Source organism: Cavia porcellus, unplaced genomic scaffold, assembly GCF_034190915.1.
Source record: "Cavia porcellus strain 051 isolate PalLab524CR breed Dunkin Hartley unplaced genomic scaffold, mCavPor4.1 scaffold_2, whole genome shotgun sequence".
In the NCBI taxonomy this organism is placed as follows: Eukaryota; Metazoa; Chordata; class Mammalia; order Rodentia; family Caviidae; genus Cavia; species Cavia porcellus.
In genome coordinates this window covers 128,906,227-128,928,475 of record NW_026947485.1, presented here as the reverse complement: position 1 = coordinate 128,928,475, position 22,249 = coordinate 128,906,227, and the positions used below count along the sequence as shown (strand labels likewise).

General features: G+C 37.4%; 1 protein-coding gene and 1 long non-coding RNA gene across 14 annotated transcripts in view; one reads left to right on the top strand and one right to left on the bottom strand.

Moving 5' to 3' along the window:
• Positions 1–22,249, top strand: part of Arb2a (ARB2 cotranscriptional regulator A) — a 420,978-nt gene that overhangs the window by 388,213 nt on the left and 10,516 nt on the right. The window lies entirely within an intron of this gene.
• The window catches only part of LOC111754443 (uncharacterized), a 30,314-nt gene continuing 27,594 nt past the window's right edge, over positions 19,530–22,249 (bottom strand). For all 7 annotated transcript variants that reach the window (XR_010046422.1, XR_010046423.1, XR_010046420.1 and 4 more), the window contains one exon: positions 19,530–22,187. This is a non-coding gene — a long non-coding RNA (uncharacterized LOC111754443). The remainder of the gene's footprint in view (positions 22,188–22,249) is intronic.

Genomic DNA, 22,249 nt, shown 5'->3' with positions numbered 1-22,249 from the left:
AAAGCACAATTTGGAATAAGGCAGGTATGTCTTGGGCTCTTCCAAGACACACCGCTGCTACTATAATTTCCTCAAGGGTCAGATCTAGGTCTTGTCTTCCTTCATATGCCCACTCACTAAAGCATCTGACACATACAACACACTAAGAAAATATTAGGACTAAAAGAACTAAGCTCTTAGAAGGTTATCATACAATCTGCATTCTTTAGAACAACATATTGAAGCTATAGGTGTGGATTTTTTAATTACTGATATCACTATATGATGATGTAATTGTCATATCCACGTTCTTACTATATTTTCTATTGACTGCTGACAAACTATAGGACATGCCCATGACAGACAGGAAAGTCTAATAATGACACTTGCTACGCAACTTCCGTACTGCCGTCAGACCAGCAGCGTAATGCATTAATCATGCCAGTGTTAACTGTATCCCGATTTCCCACTTGTAGTCTTTTAGACAATGGAGTAAATACCAAACAAATCCAAAAAGGATGCAGGTTGGCTGGGAGTTTGCTCCTCCAATCTGGTGTGAGGGAGGCTGCAGCCTCTGTGGTGTTGATAATCCCATTCCTCTTATCTCAGATCTACAGAGAGTGGAGTGTTGGCTTACTCCTGCACTATTCTCAGGCTTCTCCCTGACATATGGAAGCCACACTCTTTACAGAGGCTCATCTTCCACACCTGCAGCTCACACTTCCTGAGGTGTGACATGGCGAGCCAGCTCACCCCTGGTGATAGAACAGCAGATATGGACAGTCTCAAACTTGAGGTAGCCAAACGAGCCCAGGTGGCTCGACAACGTACTAACATACAGGGCTTTGCCAAAATTAAGTTCATTTTACTGCATACAAGGGCCTAAAAGCAACACCTGAACAAATTCCAAAACTCTGCCATATATTGTTATTTGGGTAGTGTTGCTCGGTCTTTTGTGTGGGGAATAAAAGAAAGATACATGAAGTGTTGCATTTCTGTTTGTCTTTTTCAAATCTGCTTAAATGAAAAAATACCTTTGAAGTCAAAATAATGAACAGTTTCTTATGTCTTCCTTTTACTACATTTTTCAAAAATAAATCTGAATAATACATGAATCCTTAATATTTCTATGGCATATAAATAGCTCTTTTTAGCGAGAATGTTATTAACACAAAAGCCAGAAAGCAGCACTGAATTCAGTTTTTAACCAAATACACAGTTAAAATTATGTTTCCTGTATTCTGGAAGCTTTTCACAATCATTTTTTTTATGATCATTTCACTCAAATGATTAGGTTACTGAGAATAACAGTCTCAACAGCAGGTTAGAAGCAAAATGTGCATTATCTTGTCATTTTTACTTACTGTTTGGAACTTAGCACCTACATTTTCTGAAAAGCATTTAAATTTTTGAATTTTTTATTTTTCATAATAATATATTCTTTCCTCTGGAAAATGTAACACTTGAAGAACGTGTCTCAGAAAATGTTTATTACTTGTTATTAATTCAGTTCAGATTACCAAGCTCTCACTATTTCAGAGGACTTCACCCAATAGTCAGTCAACTAAAGTGTGTTGCATGCTTGCCCTGCGAGAAGCACTGTTGTAGGCACTGAGCAGGGCTAGTGCAACAGAGGTAGCAAAGTACGTGCCCTGAAGCAGCTCACCTTTTAGCCAGAGACAATAGGCAGTGGCTGTAAGAGCCAAGATAAGCTGTTAAGTCCCGAGCAGATACATGGTGTCATACATTAGGAAGTGTTAAGGTGAACATTTAGGAAGTGTTAAGGTGAACATCCTATGATAGAGTCATAGGATGAAAAGCCACTGGGGCTGGGAGAGATGGAGTTGAGCAGTGATTGTCCTTCAGCAGAGAGCATCATGTGGCCTGTTTTTTTTCCACTTCGAGGCTGTGTGGTCCTACCACAGATGCCCTTCACTTAGTTGTTTGAAAAAGCTGCACTCTTTGTGCAGTTCAGTATCCCATTACTGAACTGTTTCCTCTGATAAAAAGCCAGTCTTTCCCCATTTCCTGTGCGTTACTGACTCATCCTAAAAAGTGCAACTTCCCTTCTGGAGGCCACCGCCACTTCCACACTGTGGTATTCCCTACCCTGTGGAAGAAGCAGCGCTGCTGGGCAGCCCAGTCACGGACACCCTCTGTGTCCCCACATAGAAAAGATTTGGAGGTGATGCAGCATTTAGTATTTAGTGCTACATTTGAAGGACATAGTGAGAAAGTAAGGCAAATACAGATGTGAGTCTGGTCACCATCACATACCAATTCTATTATCTTGGACAATTCTTTTAAATTCTGTGGACCTTGTTCGTGTTTGTTATTTAGAGGTAATGGTTTCTGCCTTACCAGCCTTTTTATGTACAGACTCTAATCGTACATATGAAGATAATCAGAAATAATCAAGTGATACACTAATGCCTATATTGTTCAGTGGAGCCAACTGCCCCAAATGTCCCAATGATGGCTCCTTGGTTAAATCTAAATCCAAGTAAAGGCAAACAGACTTCTTATGAGCAAGTCTTCTTGGAAATTAATATTGTGAATTAGAGTAGGACTAAATGCTTCTTTTTATATATGACCAAGTAAAAGCATTTAATTTATGCAAATTGTGTCAAAATTTCAAATAATAATAGTCACTCTCATTATCCAAGTAGACCCATGTGCTAAGCACTGTGCTTATACTTTACACTCATCAACTTTAATTCTCAGTACAAACCCTACAATGATTAAGGAACTCACACAAGGTTACAGTTGGTACGAATATTTTACAGTTAAAACAGTACTCAGAAGCATGGCCTAGGAAACAGTTGCTCTTTTTCCCTTTTGTTCTCTCCTTTCTCAGCTGGTCTACCTCTCAGTGGATGTCCATCTTACCTCTAGATCAAAATTTTCTCAAGTATGCTTTGTACAGTAAAACCCAGAAAAGTATCCCAAGACAAACTTAACTGGTTAATTATGTTTGGGAGATGATACACAATTGAAATCCTCTGTTCTGTCTATCTCAGTACATATTAGCATAATGCAACTTGTGAGCAAAACTGCAAACAGGAGCCTTGCCTAAACCTTGACCAGAAGCTTTGGGTCATAGCTGTCAATATCCTTGAGTTCCACTGAATACACTTTCTGGAAGGCTGACTGTGGATGTGTTGGCTTGCAGATGCAGTGATCGTTTTGCCAGCCTACACCAATACACAGAGGACGCCACTCTTACCTTAAACTCTATGTAAAATTGTTGGAGATATAACATTCACCTGGCAATTCTGCAAAGTTCATTAAACTTCCTAAAGTTCTCCAATTTAATTTTCTCCCAACTTTGACGGCAGCATGATACAGTGAAAGATGACAGACATCTAAATCATCTTTTCCTCTGAGAAATAGTACCCCAATAGATTATTGCATTTACTTTGTTACTAAAATTATTTTAATTATTAAAATATAGTTAAATAAGTAATTGCAAAATAAGTATTTCAACTTGGATGGAAACCCATACTAGCAAGAACAACTATTTTCCGTTTCCTTTTGTAAATCCGGGAGAAAATTGAAAATTGATTCATTTAGTCCTTCCATTCAAGAATCTTCCAAATTAATAGTTATTTGAAACATTTTTGAATCAGAATGGTTTAATACCAAACTATATTTGAACTTCAGATATTTTTATATCAACTCATTAAAAATTCTATGTTGTTTCCTTTTAATCATAGAAAACAAGGGGCCAAGGATTTAGCTCAGCAGCACAAGCTCCTGCCTGGCAAGTGCAAGGTCATGAGTTTGATTCCTGGCACCAAAAAAAAAAAAAAAAATCATAGAAAATATTACCTGTTTTTCTTATTTCATTCTCATATATCTTATAAAAATGTCATAGAACTTTAATTATTATTATATGCCCATTAGTTCTGCCACCTTGGGATATAATGACTCATATTAGTAGTCTATATAATAAAAAGGGTTCATGAGTTTTTACTGGCCTGTCCTTTTGGGACTATAATTTTCAACATTCTCTGGAAACCGTGCCAATCCTTTAGCAATAAAATACCCTCTGTCACTGAAAAGTTCACAACTATCTGTGTTACCTGTAAATGTTGGCCTTAACACCTAGTTTTTCCTTGAAGACCCACCAAGGGCATACAATTTGAATGCCACATCTTTAAAGGAAAATAACGTACTTCACGTCGCTTTTAAATTGGTCTCTGCAAATTAGTAAATGAGTCCATCTTCTCAAGGCAGAGTTACCAGATACCATCCAATTGTTGTAAACATATTCTTTTGCTGAATTTTAGTCATTGACCATGAGGGGGAAAAAAAGGACAGACTGGTTACCTTGGTTTCTACTGCTTCCAGAAGGGCTTACTTCATGAGTTGGCCAATGATTTTGAATAAAGATGAAAAAAATATGTTCTAAGGCAATGAATTTTTATTCAGTGATATAAATCAAACATTGTTATATATCCTTATGAGGTATATCTATATTATTGTTTGTATTGCCCAAGTATAGACCTTTTTGATTTTTTGTTTTTTAGATACAAATTTTGCATATAGTAAAATGATCAAATCAGTTTTCAAATTGATCAAGTTAAGCTTTGAAACATGCATATACCCCTGTCTTAGGTTTTTCTTGTGCTACTGTAACAGAATATGCAGACCAGGTAATTTATACTGAGCAGAAATGTGCCGGCTCACAGTTCTGGAATCTAGGAAGCCCAAGACCAAGGGATCTTGCAAAAGCTGTCTTCCTGCATCCTCATGTGGCTGAGGGACAAAGAGAGGACAAGAGTGTAAGCTCCCAGCCTGCAGTCGCTTTTCTCATTGACATTAACCCACTCTTGGCAGTGGAGCTTCTCATTATGTCCCACTTTCTGACACCGCTGCTCTGAGAATTAAGTTTTTAATTCATACTTTAGGAGGACACATTCAATCCATAACAACCTATTGTAGCTACCATCCTAAGGAAGACCTAGAACACTGTTGTCACCCTAAAATTTTCTCCTTAGCTCCTTCTAGTCAGTTCTCTCCCACTCCCAACCCTGTCCTACAATCTGTGTTCCAATTTTTATCTTCATAGAATTGTTTTCTTTGTTCATATAAGTGGTGTGTACATGATATACTCATGTGTGTTTAGTTCCTTTCACCTAATATAATGTTTAAAAAATTCATGTCATTTAATGACTTTAATTACTAAATGTCATTCATTTTGTGACTGTCCCACAATCTGTTGCGCTCTCTCCCCCTCCCCTTCTCCCTCTCCCTCCCTCTCTCTCTCTCACCCCCCCCCCCCCCCCCCCGTCTCTCTCACACTCTCCCCTGAGACAGGGTCTCCCTGTGTAGTTCTGGCTGGTCTTGAATTCACTATAGCCCAGGCTGCCCCAGCCTCCCGAGTGCTGAGATTACAGATGTGCACCATGCCTGGCTTCCATTCTCTTGTATTTGGATAATACATAGTTCCATTCTATGTATTTGGATAATACATAGTTTTTGGCTTTTTATGAATAAAGCTTCTTTTTTATGAATAAAACTTCTATGAATAGTTTCATACACGTTCATGTAGATGTTTGCCGTCTGTTGTGTTAATAGCTGGTAGTGGAAATACTGAATTATATAGTTAATGTATATGCCTCATTTTATTAAAAAATGACAAGCATAAATCATGGTACATTCATGTGAACTCACCACTTTGAAGACTAAGGGAGGAGTGTCATGAATTCAGTGCCAGCCTGGGCTACATAGTGAATTTAAAGCCAGCCCAAACTACATCACAAGACCTTGTCTCAAAAAAATCTGTCAAATGAAACCACCACAAGGACAACAAAACTGTCAATAATTTCCCAAAGTAATTGTGCCATTGTACATTCATATAATTTATGACAGTTTGAATTGTTCTGTATCTCACCAATGTTTATTTGTAGTCTTTAATTTTCACTTTAATTGGAGTGACTCTTCCTTTTAAATTTCATGTAATTCCTGACGTGGTTGTTTATGTCTGTTATTCTGTGACTTGTCTGGTCAGGGCTTTTTTTCTTTTTTCTTTCTCCTTTTATGCATTCTTTTAAGTTAAATATTTTTTTATATTTCATTTTAATTGTTCTGAGGTCATTTTAGCTAGGCCTTGTAAAATTATTTTTTAGTGATTTCTTTCAAGACTTAGGATTTGTTGATTCATCCAAATCATGTCTACTTAGGATTAATATTGTACAACTTCATATAAAGTGTAAAGGTTTAAGTTTCATTTAGCCCCTGTCTTTTGCTGTATTATTGTCATAAATATTTAACACTCATTTCCTTTTAAACTCCACACAATACATTGTTAAAATTTTTGCTTTAAAGATTCAGTTATGATTTTAAAAAAAAATATGTATATTCAGTTGTGAGACTGGGAGTGTACCCCAGTGGTAGCGTATGGGAGGCCCTGGGTTCAGTCTCAAGCATCTCCCCAAAACCTTGTTGTACTTTTGAATGTATTAACAAGAGAAGAAAAAGTATTCATTTATAATATTTACCCTCATATTTACTATTTCTGGTGCTGGGCATTTCTTCTTGTAGATTCACTTTCAGCTGGAAGAGCTTCCTCTTTCATAAACTGGAACTGTTTAGGACACATTCAGTTTTTGTATACTAAAAATTTATTTGTTTGAATATTTCAAGAGCATCTTCTCTGCTTATCATGACTGATTAGATTATCAGTGATTTGGGCTTGTTCTTCTGTGTGCTTTGCTCTTCCCTACCCTATAACATGACTAGAGTAGTAATAGCATTTCTTTGGTCTCCTGGACAAATAATTTATGATGACTATAGTGATACAGGCTTATGCTTCTTTTCTACATTTTATATTCCAATTGCAGTAGATTAGCTATCTCTAATCTGTGTGGTAGTCTATTCTATATTCCTTGTGTCATTAAGAATAGAGAAACTGGAACAAATCAAAGTTTCAGAGCTTACCCAGAATTTCAAGCATATTGATAGAGTAACCAGAAATAGATCTTAAATTTCAGGCCCCCTTGGTTCAGCTATGTACATAATTTTTAGCCTTCAGCATCAAAGTGTGCATTTAATTCTATATTTTCTAATGAGCATAGAAAAATTATCATAGTTAAATATAAGCCTCAAATATTTTGGAAATTTCCCTTTAGTCACTAATTTCTATCTCTTCTTCATCAAATCTCTTACTAAAACTCCTAGCAACTAGAAAATTTGACTGATCTTAATTTCACTACAGTTAACTCTCAGAACTGACATCCAAATAGCACTCTCAGAACTGACATCCAAGACCTGTTGAGATAGCAAGGAATTTCCTCCTTTTGGGGCTTGAAAGCTTTCTTCATTTATAAAATTCAAAGGATGAGGACTGATATGCTCCGGTGGTCACTATGTGAACGTACCCAGGAATGTTTTAATCATATTCTTATTCTAAGTCCTATAGAAACATAGCAAAGCAAAAGGAAACAATTATTAAACCTTAGTAGTTCTCAGTGTAGGATCTTGGACTAGATTTTTTATCAGAGAATAAAGAAGGCTGTGAGAACATCTGGCAAAATCGACATATAAAAAGTGGAGGGGCTGGGGATTTAGCTCAGCGGCATAAGCGCCTGCCTTGCAAGCAGGCAGTCCTGAGTTCGATCCCTGGTACCGATAAAAACGAAAAAGACAAAAAAAAAAAAAAAAAGTGGAGTAAAAATTACTGTATCAATGTAAAATTTAAGTTTGATAAGTACTGTGGCTACATAAGCAAATTCCTGTCATTAGGAAATGCATGCTAAAAGGCATGGTATTTATAATGTGCTGTCAGGTGAATTTAGAAATATGTATACCTACTTATATATGTTTTCATAGTGTGAAAGACTAAATCCTAGAAGTGACATATTTTCAAATGGTAAATCTGGGTATAAGATAGAAGTTATCTGAAGTATTATTCTTACAAATTTATATAAGTTTGAAAGTATAAATAAATTTTTAAATAAATTTTTCAACTTAATATTTCTCAGTTCGTTTTCTTGGAGTATTATATATTCAACTCCATTTTTTCATATATCAGTTTGAATTGTTAGATTTATACAAGTTACATGATGTATTACTATTTTTTTAAAGAAAGATTAGAGTCTGGCCAAAAGAAAAACTTCATGTTTGGCTTTTTAAAAATAGACCATTTGAGCCAGGTGTGGTAGCTCATGCCTGTAATCCCAGCACTTGGGAGGCTGAGGCAAGAGGATCATTGCAAGTTTGAGACCAGCCTGTGCTACAAAGTGAGCTCAATGATAGCCTCAATTGCATAGACAGAGACTGTCTGAAAAAGACAAAATGTAAAAAAATAATAAATAAAAATAGGCAATTTATTATAAAGAACTAACTTATGGAGAAATATGAGGAAAATGTTTGCTAAGCAAAGAAAGTTTTATTAAGAATGAAATGTTTACAAATGGATTTAATTCAAAGTTGCTTTACATAAGAATTGTTTATTAAAACACCTACTTAAAGTGTATATATTTAGCACCATACGTAACCCTGTAATTCAGCATCTGCCAGCATTTTTAGGTGCTCAAAATTTGTAGACTTTTGCTCCGGGGCCTAAAACTTCAACACTTAAAAGCTTTCACCAGAAACCTAATAAACAGAGTTGGGGGTTTTTTTGTTTGTTTTTTTTGTTGTTGTTGTTGTTGTTTGGTTTTTTTTTGTTGTTGTTTATTTGTTTGTTTTTTTCCTTTCTGGCATGTGAAATGGCTAAGTAACGCGAGAGTGACTGTGACAAAACAGGTGTAAAGATTCATATTTTTCCTCTGTGGAAATAGTTTTAATTTTAACTTCTTCATTTGCCTTGTAAGACTATTCCAGTCACTTTTAGGGGTAATTGTTTAAATTGAAGAGTAACTACTACTGTAGAATGATTCATCTTGTTTGTCTTGCTCTATAATTTGATAAAATTCAAGTAAATAATATTATATTCAATATGTAGCTATACATTTTTATGGCTATGAGTGTTCATAACAGGAGAAAAACTCAACTCCAGAGTTATGAATATTAAAAGTGACTTTTATTGAAATCTTTATTTCTAGAACTTTTTGTTTGTTTCTTGAGACAGGGTCTTGCCTATGTAGTTCAAAGTGGCCTAAATTCCTTATGTAGCTCAGGCTGGCCTCAAACTCATGGTGTTCTCCTGTCTCAGCCTCCCAACTGCCAGGATTACAGGCATGTGTGGTGCCTGGCTAGAACTTTTTTTTTTTTTATTTACTTATAGTTCTGTTTGCAAGAGATTAACTTGTCTAAAATAAGTTAACTGTTTCTTCTGTGATCATAAAACATAAACTGCTCTATTTGGGTCAAAAGAAATTCTGAAATAACAGAGAAAGTATTATTGATTAATATACTGTTTTGTATATATGTAAAATACAAGTTAAACTTCAAGAGACAGCTGTTTCCAAATGCATAAATAATAATAATTACTTCAGATACTACACTCGGGGTCTTGAGGTTCCATCCACCCAGATTCTTACCGTTTTCTCTATTTCCCCTTTAATGGTAAGAAGCATGGTTTCTCAGTTCATCTGTTCGCAGAGACCCTGCGCCGCCCTCACCTGTCTGGTTGCTCTGCACAGGGAGAGCTGTGAGTTACAGAAAGTGTAAGGGCTGCAGCCAGCGCGCTGTGCTGCGCTGGAGTAAAACTGCTGAGCCGAAATGGTTCCACAGAAGCCTCAAGTTTAGGAAATGACCTATTGATTGGCCGTCTGGTGTTCGATGCATTCACCTGCAGGCTCTTTTCTCGGTATTTTGCATTCATAACTTATCGGAGATTGCAGTCCACAAGAGAGCAAAGGCTCATCTTCCCGCACTCCAGACACACCCAAGGTGCTGCCTTAGTGGAAGAGATAATGCATGAATAAAAAGAAATACATGCACAGCTTTCTTGAAAGCATTTACCCAACTATGACTTTAATCATCTCTGTATTACCCTGACTATAACAGCGACATGGGACATCATTTTATTTGGTGACATGGCTGTTAGGATAGCTACTTTGTTCTTTGCACATCTTTGAAAACATAACCAGGAAAACTAGCTATAAAACAGGCTTTTTCATTTCACAGTCTCTATGATACATCTGGGTACTTATTTATACTTTAGCGTCTCACAGCAGTAAAACAGTGTGATATTTATACATATGTCTGATTTATTTCATTTAAGAATATAGTTGCAAGGTCCATCCATTTAGCTGTATCTCAAGGTCATCCTTCTTTTTGGCTGAGTAGTACTCCAGTGTATTTTTAAAAATGTCTTTTTTGTCTGTTCATTCGTTGGTAGACATTTGGGTTATTTCCAAGATTTATCTATTACAAACTGTGCTTCTGTAAACATGGGCATACATATCTCACTGTTGTGTGATGCTTTTAATTATTTTGGGAAGATCCCAAGAAGAGGAATAGCTGGGTTGAATGGAACTTCTTGTCCTAGTTTTTTGAGGAATCTCCACACTGATTTTCACAGTGGTTGCACCCATCTACACTCCCACCAATAATGTCATAATCATCCCCAAAATTCCACCAGCATTGGTTCCTGGTTGATTTGTTCATAGTACCCTTCCTTTCTAGGGTGAGATGAAATCTCAGCATTGTTTTAATTTATATCTCTTAAATGATCAGTGATGTTGAACATTTTTCCATGTATTTATTTGCTTTGTTTTTGTTCTTTTTCTGAGTATTCCTTTCCAATGCCCATCTTGGGACTGGGTCTTTTAAGTTGGGAGATTCCTAATTTTTTTCAATTCTTTATATGCTCTGGATATTAGTTGTTTGTCTGAAGAATAACTGGCTAAGCTTTTTTATTTCCCACTCCATGGATTGTCTTTTTACTCTGTGATTTTTCTTTTGCTGTGCAAAAGCTTTTTAATAAGATGAGATCCCAGTTGATTGTAGTTTTCCCCTTCAGTCGTCATTTTGTTCATGAAGCCTTTCATCACCCCATGTCTTCAAGAGTTCTACCTGTTCTCTCTCTCAGCAGATTTAGTGTTTCTGTTTTAATATTCAGATCTTTGTTTCATTTCCAAAAGGGAAGAGAAACTCAGGAGGAGGGGGGTGGTGTAAGAGAAAAGAAACAAAAGAACAAATTGAAAACAAAGTTTTGTAAATAAGTAGGGAAAGAGGGGTTGAAGAGAGTTTTAAATACTTTATAGTTGGGAAGATAGACGGGAGGGAATATTGATACATATATTGACATATGTATAGGATATTTACCCTTACTTTAGAAAATTTGGTTGTACCAAATTGGCTTCTGAAAGTATACATTTGGGGGGAAAAAGTATACATTTGGATACTTATTTTTCTCATTTCTTGTTCTAACTCAAGAAATAGATACACTAAGTCTCATTATTCCTTGAAGGAAGAAATAAGCAACAGAGCTTCCTTAAAAGGCAACATCAACTGGCTTATGTTCCAGTGAGGTTGTGAGGAAATACATTGCATTGTTGGTGGCAGTGGAAACTAGTACAACCACTGTGGAAATCAGTATGGAGATTCCTCAAGAAACTAAAAGCAGAAATTCCATTCAAACCAGCTATGCCTCTTCGGGGTATCTTACCAGGAGAGTTAAAGACATCATGTTACAGGGACACACATAATCATGTTTATAGCAGCACAGCTCAACAGTAATTAAATCTTGGGAACAATGTTTATGACCATCAAGAGATGAACAGATAAAGAAAATTCTGTGTTTATACACAATGGAGTACTGCTCAGCCATTAAGAAGGATAAATTTGAATCATTTATAGGAAAATGGATACACCTAAGACCATAATGCTAAGCAAAATAAATCACACACACAAGCTTAAATATCACAAAGTTCCTCTTATACAAGTAGCCCAAAGTATAAATAAATGAAAGACCAAAATAAAAGAGACAGTTGAAACAGGAAGGTGCTCTTTGCAGATGAGAAGGCTATCTATGGATAGGGGGATAGGGGAGGAAAGGGAAGGAGAGGGAAGGGAAGTTACAAGCAGTAAGATGTGTTATGTACATGTACCAATTCCCTCTGATGAAATATATTCTTTATTGCATGCATGTATTACTAAAAATAAATATTAAACAGAAAAAATTTAAGTGTAAGAATAAGAGATGTCAAAAAGTAAATAAATGTTCTCTGTATTCCATGAGCTACTTGTTGATAATTTTTTTAGCAAGAATAATGTCTAAGCTGAAAGTTTTATAGACCCACTGTCAGATTTGGGACTTCTGGCTGGGCATGATGGTACATGCCTGTAGTCTCAGTTATTCTGGAAGCTGAGGCAGGAGAATCACAGATTCAAAGCCAGACTGAACAACGTAGAATCAGCTGCCTCAAATTTTTAAAAAAATTAGACAACACTAGAGATCAGTCCCAGTGGTAGAGTTCAGTCTCTAATACTGGGGAAACAGATTTGATACTTCCACACCCAGGTCACACATTGACAGGAGTAAAGCCACTGATTTAAGAACATCTTGACCATTCTTCCTCCCAGTTATTTCCTGACCACCTTGAGTGCATATCCTGGCTAGGATTCATAACTTTGAGAATAGCTAGGATTCATACTGATACACCCAAAATAACAAATAATCTGTCATGCCTATTCTTGTTAGAGAATATGACCACAGACTTTCTGGTATGAAATAATTGTTAGACAAACCTACAATAATACTTGCCTGAAAAGAATACAGTGTATCCATCCCTTTCATACTTGACTATCTCCCTTGAACAACCAGGCTGGCACAGACTATCAAGTTACCTAAAATACAGGGTCTTGCGGCATCCAGGAGCTGCTCTTTAGGTGTTGTGAAGTCCGCACTGAGGACACAAGCATCCAAAACCGTTCTCTCCAGTGCAGTGAATCATAATCAGCCACGCTGTCTTCTTTGAGTTTGTCCATAAGATGAGAAACTCAGAACGTTGAGGGTTTGGCTCGGTGGCTCCAGCACCTGCCTGGTAAATGTGAGGTTGGGAGCTTGATCCCCCAAACCCCAAAAAAACTCAGAGTCAAACATTTTGCCATTTGTCAACTATCTAGGTCCTTTCTTTTCCCTACTTTATCTTATTTCTCTACTAGTTTTTTTACTCTTCACCCTTTTTTTTTCTACTAATGTATTATTTATAAAAATATCTCAAATTCTGTTTTTAATAGAAAATATGAATAAATTACTATTATGCAAACAAAGGTAACTTTAGTGCTATATTTTTCATATGGTTAAAATTTTTAGTATTAAACCAGTGTTTATCATTTCTTAACTCCTTTTTTACAATTTTTAAATGTTATTTTTCTAGTAATTAGTTAAAGAAGTCTTTATTACTGGATTGATAAAAGTATCTTTGTCTTGATACTATAGGTTTTCCTTTGCATACAGTTCTTTTTGGAGAGTTTTCTACAACCTTATGTTTCTACTGATGGATATAAATTTTGAACCAAAAGCATTGAAATCTGACCACTTCTGTACATCTTTATTTTATTTTACTTTATTTTTTTTTATTTTTGTCTTTTTCAGTTTTTATCAGTACCAGGGATCGAACTCACGACCGCCTGCTTGCAAGGCAGGCGCTTGTTCCTCTGAGCTAAATTCCCAGCCCCTATATCTTATTTTCAGAAGCCAACATTCTTTCTCATCCGTTTCCCATCAGTGTGACTATGAATGTTCTCCATGGCACAGAAATAAAATGCTAGTTGCTATCTACACTGCTGACTAGGGTATATTTATGATTCTTTGGGAAATGCTCCCCACCCCAAGAAAATAGAATTAAGATGTGTTGGGTAAATGCACCAACTCTCCACAAGGCATGCAGTCACTACGTACCGCAAACATGGCCTAATATACAACAAACACTTTAAATGTATCTAGAACACAAACAAGTAATCCCATCCTTTGCTACTTTATTTATTTATTTTTTTTTTTTTGTCTTTTTCCTTTTTATCAGTACCAGGGATCAAACTCACGACTGCCTGCTTGCAAGGCAGGCACTTATGCCGCTGAGCTAAATCCCCAGCCCCTTTGCTACTTTATTAAGATACGAGTTCTATTTTTCATTTTGATTTTAAAACACTTGAAGAAAAGTGTTTTTCCTTCATAACCTCCTAATGAAATATAGTGTTTCTCACAGCCAGTATGTAGGACAAAGAAGTGAGAATAATGTTCTTGCCAAATCCTATTACACATACTACAGAATTACAGTTTCTTGAACCCACCAAGATTGTAAATATTTACAAATTCACAAGTAAATTTAATGCCAGAGAAAGAAAACTTAATTTCTTAAACAATAATAAAAGATTTCAGCTGATGCATCATGGGGACAGTTGTAATAAAAGCCTATATGAAAAGCCCAATAGTTCTGAACTGTATCCTCAGTCCTATATAGTTACAGTGAAGTTGGTGATTATAAAGAAATTTCACAACCCTTACCAGTACTTGTTTAGCTGTATCATTATGTACAGTCCTTAACATGAATCAGTCTTTAGTGGAACTTTGCTTTCAATTATTCTTGAATTCTCTTTATCCTAATACTCTGTAGTACTATCTAATATTGAGTGGTCAGTCCTGTCTAATATGTCCTTGTGCTATTTTTCAAACTAATCAAAGTAGGAGCCAGGCATGTTTGCTGCATGGCCGTAAGCCCAGCACTTAGAAAGCTGAGGCAGGAGGATCACCACAAGTTTAAGGCTCGTCTGGGCTATCTAGTGAGTTCAAGACCATCCTTAACTACATAGAAACTTGTCTCAAAACTACTCAAAAAGGGGGTCAGGGATTTAGCTCAGTGTCATAAGTGCCTACCTGGCAAGCACAAGGTCATGAGTTTGATTCTTGGTACAAAAAAAAAAAAAGTAAAAACATGTAGGAAGTTACTATGATTATAAAATACATTTATGAATTTAAAATCAATCATTTTTTATTTTAAAGGAATATGTATTAGTGGTATCATGTAAGTGAGTTCAGAACCTTTAAGAACTGTGCTAGCCTGTAGAAGGCAGTTACATTGTGGGATTTAAGAGAAGGGGGAAAAATTAAGAAAAAAAATTCCTTGGGGGAGAAAACTGAAATAAAATGAAAGTACTACCAGACACAGTGAGGGCAACTCTAGATTTGAAGACTGAATGTAATAAAAATTCTACACTACCTTAGGTAGGATGAAAAACAACACCGCACTATGAGCATAACCGACCTCCACACTGTCAGAGTCTGACACAGACCAAGTGAGCTTCATGGCTGTTAGTCAGGGGCTCCGTGATGCCACCTGTCTGGGCCTGGTCTCCTGGGTGCAGTAGTAAGAAATCAGTTACGACAGAAAATTCGGTAACTTAATGCCAGTTTTGTGTTGTTCCTTATAATTTTCTTTACATGCTTTTTAGGTAAGTGTATTGGTACGTTTTAGACATACATAACAGTCATAGTCCATCTCAGGAGCTTTGTACTCATACATGACACATTTTGATTCCTCTTTTTCCCCAACCTCATTTTCTCCCTTCAGCCCATCTTCCCACCCTTTTTGCAAAACTTTGTTTCCATTTCTTTACAGGCTTTTATTCATCCCCTTATTAATGATGTGAGTTAATCTGAGGCCATTTCTTTAGAGTTTAAAAGTTTTCTTAAATTTATAACTGGAAGAAGTAAAACATCTAAGAATTAGGAAAACACAAAACTGAAATGACTCACATGTGGTATGATTGTTTATGTAGAAAATAAAAACCTACATATAAAATGTTAGCATAAACAGGATAATTCAGAATCTTTGCTAGATACAAAAGCAATATGCAAAAATAAATGCATTTTATATACCAACAACTACTTAAAAGTCTAATATTCTGTAAAATCCACTTATTATAGTACCAAGAAATATGTAATGGTAAAAATAATTACAGAAATATGTTTATAGATTTGACCACTCAATGTACCAGTTCTCTCCAAATTGATATACAATGCCAGTTCTCTCCAAATTGATATACAAATTCCAGCCAGATATTTTTACTTCTCTCCTCTCCTCCTCTCCTCCTCTCCTTCCTCTCCCCTCCCTTCCCCTCCTCTTCCTTTTCCTTCTCCTTCCTTCTTCCCTCCCTTCGTTTTTCCCACCCTCCCTTCCTTCCTTTTGTCTATAAGAGATGTAGGTCTTACTGAGTTCCCCTGAACTCCTGGGCTTAAACAACCTCCTGACTCAGTTTACAGGCATGTAGCTGGGACCTTCAGGTGCACACCTCAACCTCATCCAATTTAGCAAGGGGTGTGTGTGTGTCTGTCTGTCTGTCCGTCTGTCTGTGTGTATCTGTCTGTGTGTCTGTGTGTGTGTTTGTGTGTCTGTGTCTGTGTATCTGTCTGTGTGTCTGTGTGTGTGTGTTTGTGTGTCTGTGTCTGTGTATCTGTGTGTCTGTGTGTGTTTGTGTATCTGTGTGTGTGTGTATTTGTGTCTGTGTGTATCTGTCTGTGTGTGTGTGTTTGTGTGTTTGTGTCTGTGTATCTGTCTGTGTGTCTGTGTATCTGTGTGTCTGTGTGTGTTTGTGTATCTGTGTGTGTGTGTATTTGTGTCTGTGTGTATCTGTCTGTGTGTGTGTCTTTGTGTGTTTGTGTCTGTGTATCTGTCTGTGTGTATCTGTGTGTGTGTATCTGTGTGTGTGTGTGTTTGTGTCTGTGTGTGTGTATCTGTCTCTGTGTCTGCACGTGGTACTGGGGATTAAACACAAAACCTTTACACTGAACTACATCCTTGGCCCTTTTAAAAACATTATTATTTTAATTTGAGATAGGTTCTCACTAAGTCTCTGTTACCCAGATTGAACCTGGACTTGAACTTGCCTCAGTTTCCCAGAATACTGGGATTCCAGGTGTGCACTACCACACCTTACTTCACAAGATTTTTTTCAGATGTAAAGATCTAGACTCCCAAAGCTGCTGTCACTTGTGATGCCATCTACAAATTTGGATCCCTCAACCCCCTTCAGTCTTGATAATTCCACACAAGGACTTCCAGAACCGGCAGCTGTTGTATCACAGCCACAACTAATCACAGAAAAAGGGCACATAATAAAATGAGCCAAGAAACAGCACACATTGCAGGTCCAGGGATGTCTAAGCCGGACTGACCACTTGTTGTCTTCAGTTGAGTCATGAGCAGCAGTCTTCTCAGAAGAAGTGTGGGAATACACATTGAGTATTGCATACCAGGAAAGCTCACCAAGATCCTTCTCTCCAGAATGTCTATAGAGTCCCAGGTACATTGACAAAGTTGGCCATCTATGTGGCAGGATTTAGTTCCTAGGGCCTTCAGAGGCTAGAGTGACACTACACTCCCACCTGAAATCACTGTTGGCATGTGTGACCCAGTATACACCAGAGCTGCAGTTAATAAAGACATCGTTACCAGACCGAACTCAGGACCAGGAGGCACGGAGGACAAAGCCACACCTCTCTTTGGGTGATGTTAACCCTCACAGTACAGAAATGCAGACAAGATTATTCTTAATTTACATAGACAGGGAAAGGAATTAAATTCCTAAAACAGGTTTTTTGGGGAAAAAGGAATAAAAAGAGAAGAATCAGTGTGTGCAATTTCCAAATTTGTGACTGGAAAAGCTCTGGGGAAACTTGACCCTCATATATTGCTGGAGAGCATGAATGTAAGGTGCGACAGTGACTCTGGAAACCATGTGCCAGTGTCTTGAAAAACTAAGCATGCAGCCAACAAATAAACCCAGCAGTTATACTCAGGTTTTCCAGAGACATGAAAGCTTATGTTCATACGATAATCTGCACCTAATGTTCAGAGCAGCTTACATTATGACAATGTTCAAAACACTAGGAAAAAGAAAAGCCAAGTGTCCTCCAGCAGGAGAATGGTTAAACAAATAGCGGTATGTCCATACCATGGAATAATACTGAGCAATAAAAAGAGATAAACCATTGGTACCCAGAACAGCATAGGTAAATCTCTACAGAATTCAACTAAATGGAGAAAAACAACAGATGGCCTACTATATGATTCCATTTATATAGTGTTTTTGAAGTGACAGACTAGGGATGGAGAATGAATTAGTGCCAACGGTTAAGAAGGACTGGGGTGGAAGGAAGGTGGCTGCAGCTATAAATGGCAGCAGTGGGCTCCAGGGGAGGGAATGCCCTGTGCCTGGGATACCACTGTCAGGATCTTGTCACACTGCACTCCAGTTGTACAAGATGTTACTACTGTGGGAAGAAATGAAAGATACACAAGATCACTCTGTTATTTCTTACAATTGCATATGCATCTATAATTGTCTAAAAGAGTTTAATTATAAACAGCTCTAGAAAAACCTAAGTAAATGGCACCTCGTTTGTTATCCGAAGACTCTGTCTTGTCATCTGGGCTGCTGTGACAGGACACCATAGACTGCTAGGGTGGGTTGCAAACACCAATCATTTATTTCTTACCATCATGGAAGCTGGAAATGAAAGATCAAGTGCACAGGTGCAGTGTGTAATTATGGTCTGCTTTCTGGGTCAGAGGTCACACTTTCACTGCAGCTTCCCGGGGACAGAAGGGACAGGAAACTTTCTCAGGGCCTCCTTTGTAACAGCACTCAGGATACTGGTGCAGTTTCTCCCTCACAACCTAAGCACCTTCCAAAGTCCCTGTGTTCAAATACCATCTCACTGGAGACTGCATCTCGTCATATAATTTAATAGTGGGTGTTGGAAAACACAAACATTTAGCCTGTGTCACATAATATTGCAAATATAGTAGCTCTCCCCAAATTGGCCTACAAGCCTTAGTGCAATTTGAAAACATTAAATGATTTGGGTAATCTGTAATTGCTACTTTACCACTGGCCTCCTTTCTCCTTCTAGTGACCACAAATAAAAGGCCTACGTTTTGTTTTGTTGATGTTGTTGTAGTTGTTGTTGTTTTGGTATCAGTGTTCAAACTCACGACCTTGTGCTTGCTGGAAAGGCACTTTGCTTTGAGCTAAATCTCTGGCCCAAGGTTTATGTTTTTAAAGCCTTACAAGGTAATTTTTTAAAACTATTCTGTGAATATAAAAGTTCATGCATAATTTATCCATTTATTCAGAATACCAGTAACACAGAACTATGTAAATTTACATTTTATCTTCCATGGTCTTTTTCCTTTACATCTTTAATTGCAAAATGAAAACCATCATCAAAATGGTACAGAGGGCTGGGGATATAGTTCAGCAGCACAGCGTCTGCCGGGCAAGCCCCAGGTCCTGAGCTTAATTGCCAGTACAAAAAAAAACATGTATAGAATCCAATAGCAAAGCCAGGCATGGAGGTGCATGCCTCTAATCCCATCTCTTGGGAAGCCAGTGCAGGAGGATCTCCATGAGTTCAAGGCCAGCCCGGGCTGCATAGCAAGTCTCCAAAAAATAAAAAAAAAGCCAATAGGAAATTCCTATGTGTTACATTTTAATAATATTTATTAAGCAGCAATATTATAGTGAATTCCATTTAGGGCTATCACTTATAACAGCAAACATCTGTCATTATGTCCCAATTTTAAAGAAATTAATTTCTGTTTTAAATTTTTCGTATTTTAGTAATAAGCAGAGAGATGAGACAGAAAGGGAACAAAAGAAAAAATTTATTTCTTGATGGTAAAGGCCAATAATACAATTCTACATAAGGATAAGGTAGTATTGAAGGTAAGTGAAGTCTGACTCTAGCTTTTAAAAGATGTACATAGAAACATCATCTCTATGAATTTCATAATCACTAGGGTCACAGATGTCCAGCCCCCAAGAATTGGCTTTAGAAGTTAGAGATTAGGGCATTGCTTTCTAATATTAAAGCACAGAAGACAAGATAGAAAGATAATACAGAAAGACAATATGTTGAGTAAATACAGATATTTTAAGAGGGAGAAGTCATAAGAATTTGGAAAAGTTTAAGGACCAGGGATGTAGCTCAGCAGCACAGCACCTTTGTGGCAAGTGCAAGATCCTGAGTTTGATTCCTGGTACAAAACAGAGAGAGACAGACAGACAGAGAGAGAGACAAAGACAGAGACGAGAGAGAGAGAGAGAGAGAGAGACAGATTTTGAAAAGGTGTAAGAAGTGTCAGGTTAGTAAGAGTAGGAGGACAAGGAATACTTACAGAAAAGCACAGTCATCATAATCCTGGAAAGAAGGCTGGAGCCAGAGAACAGGCACTTAAACCAAATTAAGATATTTCTGTATAATTTGATATATTACAGAAAACCATTAGCTAATAATAAGCAGGGGAAGAGGTATAGGACACAAATAATACTTTAGAATATTTCATTTTTTAGCAAGAGTACAAAATAGGGAAAAGATGGCAAACAGTGAAATGAGTTAGGAGTGCTAAATGATACATCATTAAATCTAAATAGCAGAAGACATGGAAAGGAAGAAACACTAGAAAAACTTTGCTGAGGTACAATTGTCAAGATCTGTTATCATTCAATCATAAAGCAGCAAACAAGGGGGAGCACACAGTCAAAAATGGCTCAGTCTCCACAGAAGACCAGCTGAGAAAAGGTCCACTCACAGAAACGAGGGACTCAGGTGGGTGTGGGTGCAAAGGTCTGGGATCTTCAGGGACTGAGCCAGAGCCTAGTGAGCTCAAGGCCAGTCTAGTCTACATAACAAGACCAAAAACATTTAAAATGTTTTCAAATGATGGGGGTAAAGACTCAAGGGAAAAGCCTGGAGAATAAGCCTGTCTCCTCTGTGTGCAGGACTGTTATGCTGTGGTGAGGTGTTCCCGTCCCAATACCTGACCACCTCAGGAAACAGGCTTTCTAGGCATGAGAGGCCAGGAGCAAAGCTGTCACAAAAATGTCTCCTGTTAACTCCATTTTATATTCACCACTTTGAAATATTTTACTAGGCTCTCTTTCAAATCTTCCAGCGTATTATCAGTACTGTATCTTTGATATGTGTTATATGTGAGTTATATATGAATTACCAGTAAAAGAATTTTTGTTCTCTGAAGTGCATAGAAGGATGGGCCCCAGAGACTGCTGTAAAGGCAGGAGGACTTAGCAAGTGCTATCAGGTAGGGTTAAATCCGCCCCTAAAACTTTCCACACCCTAGCAGAATACTCTCAAAACACAGGAAGCGTACTTCTTCTCGGTTTAAAACAGCTCTCCTAGTGCACTTGCAGTGAAGTCCAAACCCTTCATCACAGCCTGCAAGACTTAAAGGCTTGGCAGCTGCCCCTCTGCAATCCTCTGCTGCGTTCCCCTCACTCACCGGGCTTCCATGGCCCACAGCCCAGCCTGCAGAGATCTGCCTGGCCGCCTGCTGCTCCTTCCTGCTGGTCATACCAGGCTAGGCGGAAGACTGCTCCACTCCACCACCACCCCCACTCCCAACTGGCATCACCCCTACCCTGGCCTCCAGGCTTCACATCTTGTAGATCTTCTTTATGGAAATTCTGGCTCCGAAGTTACCGTGTTCTTTGGTTTACTTCTTGATTTGTGTTGTTTTGCACTTGCAAATATGCTTCAGGAGCAAAACGTTTATATATCCTGCTCACCACTGCATCCTCAGCACCAAGAAAACATATCTGATACAACAAACAAATGCACGGACATGTGAATTAATCACTCACAGCAACTCTGGGAAAACAGTGTGCTTACAACATATGTTCTTACATGACATTGAGAAAGGATGACCATGAAAGACTGAGACCTTTGGAACCAATATGTGGTTTAGTTTTGTTTTTCATAAGTAAATCACTTTTTTAATTCATTCAGAGTTTTGCCCTTATATTCTAGCTCTTACATTTAGATCTTCTATCTATCTTGACTTAATTTTTGTGTACAGTGTAAGATAAAGATCTAAGTTCCCCATTTTTCATCTGGAAATCTAGTTTTCCCAACACTGTTTATTTAAGAAATGGTCTTTTTCCCATGTGTCATCTTGGTGCCCTCATCAAAAACTAGATGACTGTACATGTTTGGATTTAGTTCCAAGCTGACTTTTCTGTTTTATTGTTCTTCTGTTTTCATGCCAGTGCCATACTGTTTTGATTACTGTAGCTTCCTAGTACAGTTTTAAATCAGGAAGTATGATGCTTAAATGCTTAAAACATTGTTTTTGTGTTTTTGTTTTTTGAGGGGTTTTTTCCCCTCAGATTGTCTTTGGCTAGTCAGTGATTTTGTGGTTCTGTATAAATTTTAAGATTATGTTTTCTATTTCATGTGAAGAAGTCCATTGGAATCTTACTGGATATTTCACACAACATGGGTGGACCTAGAAATAAGCCACAGAGAAATATATTGCATGATCTAATTTAAGTATATATAGTATTTTTA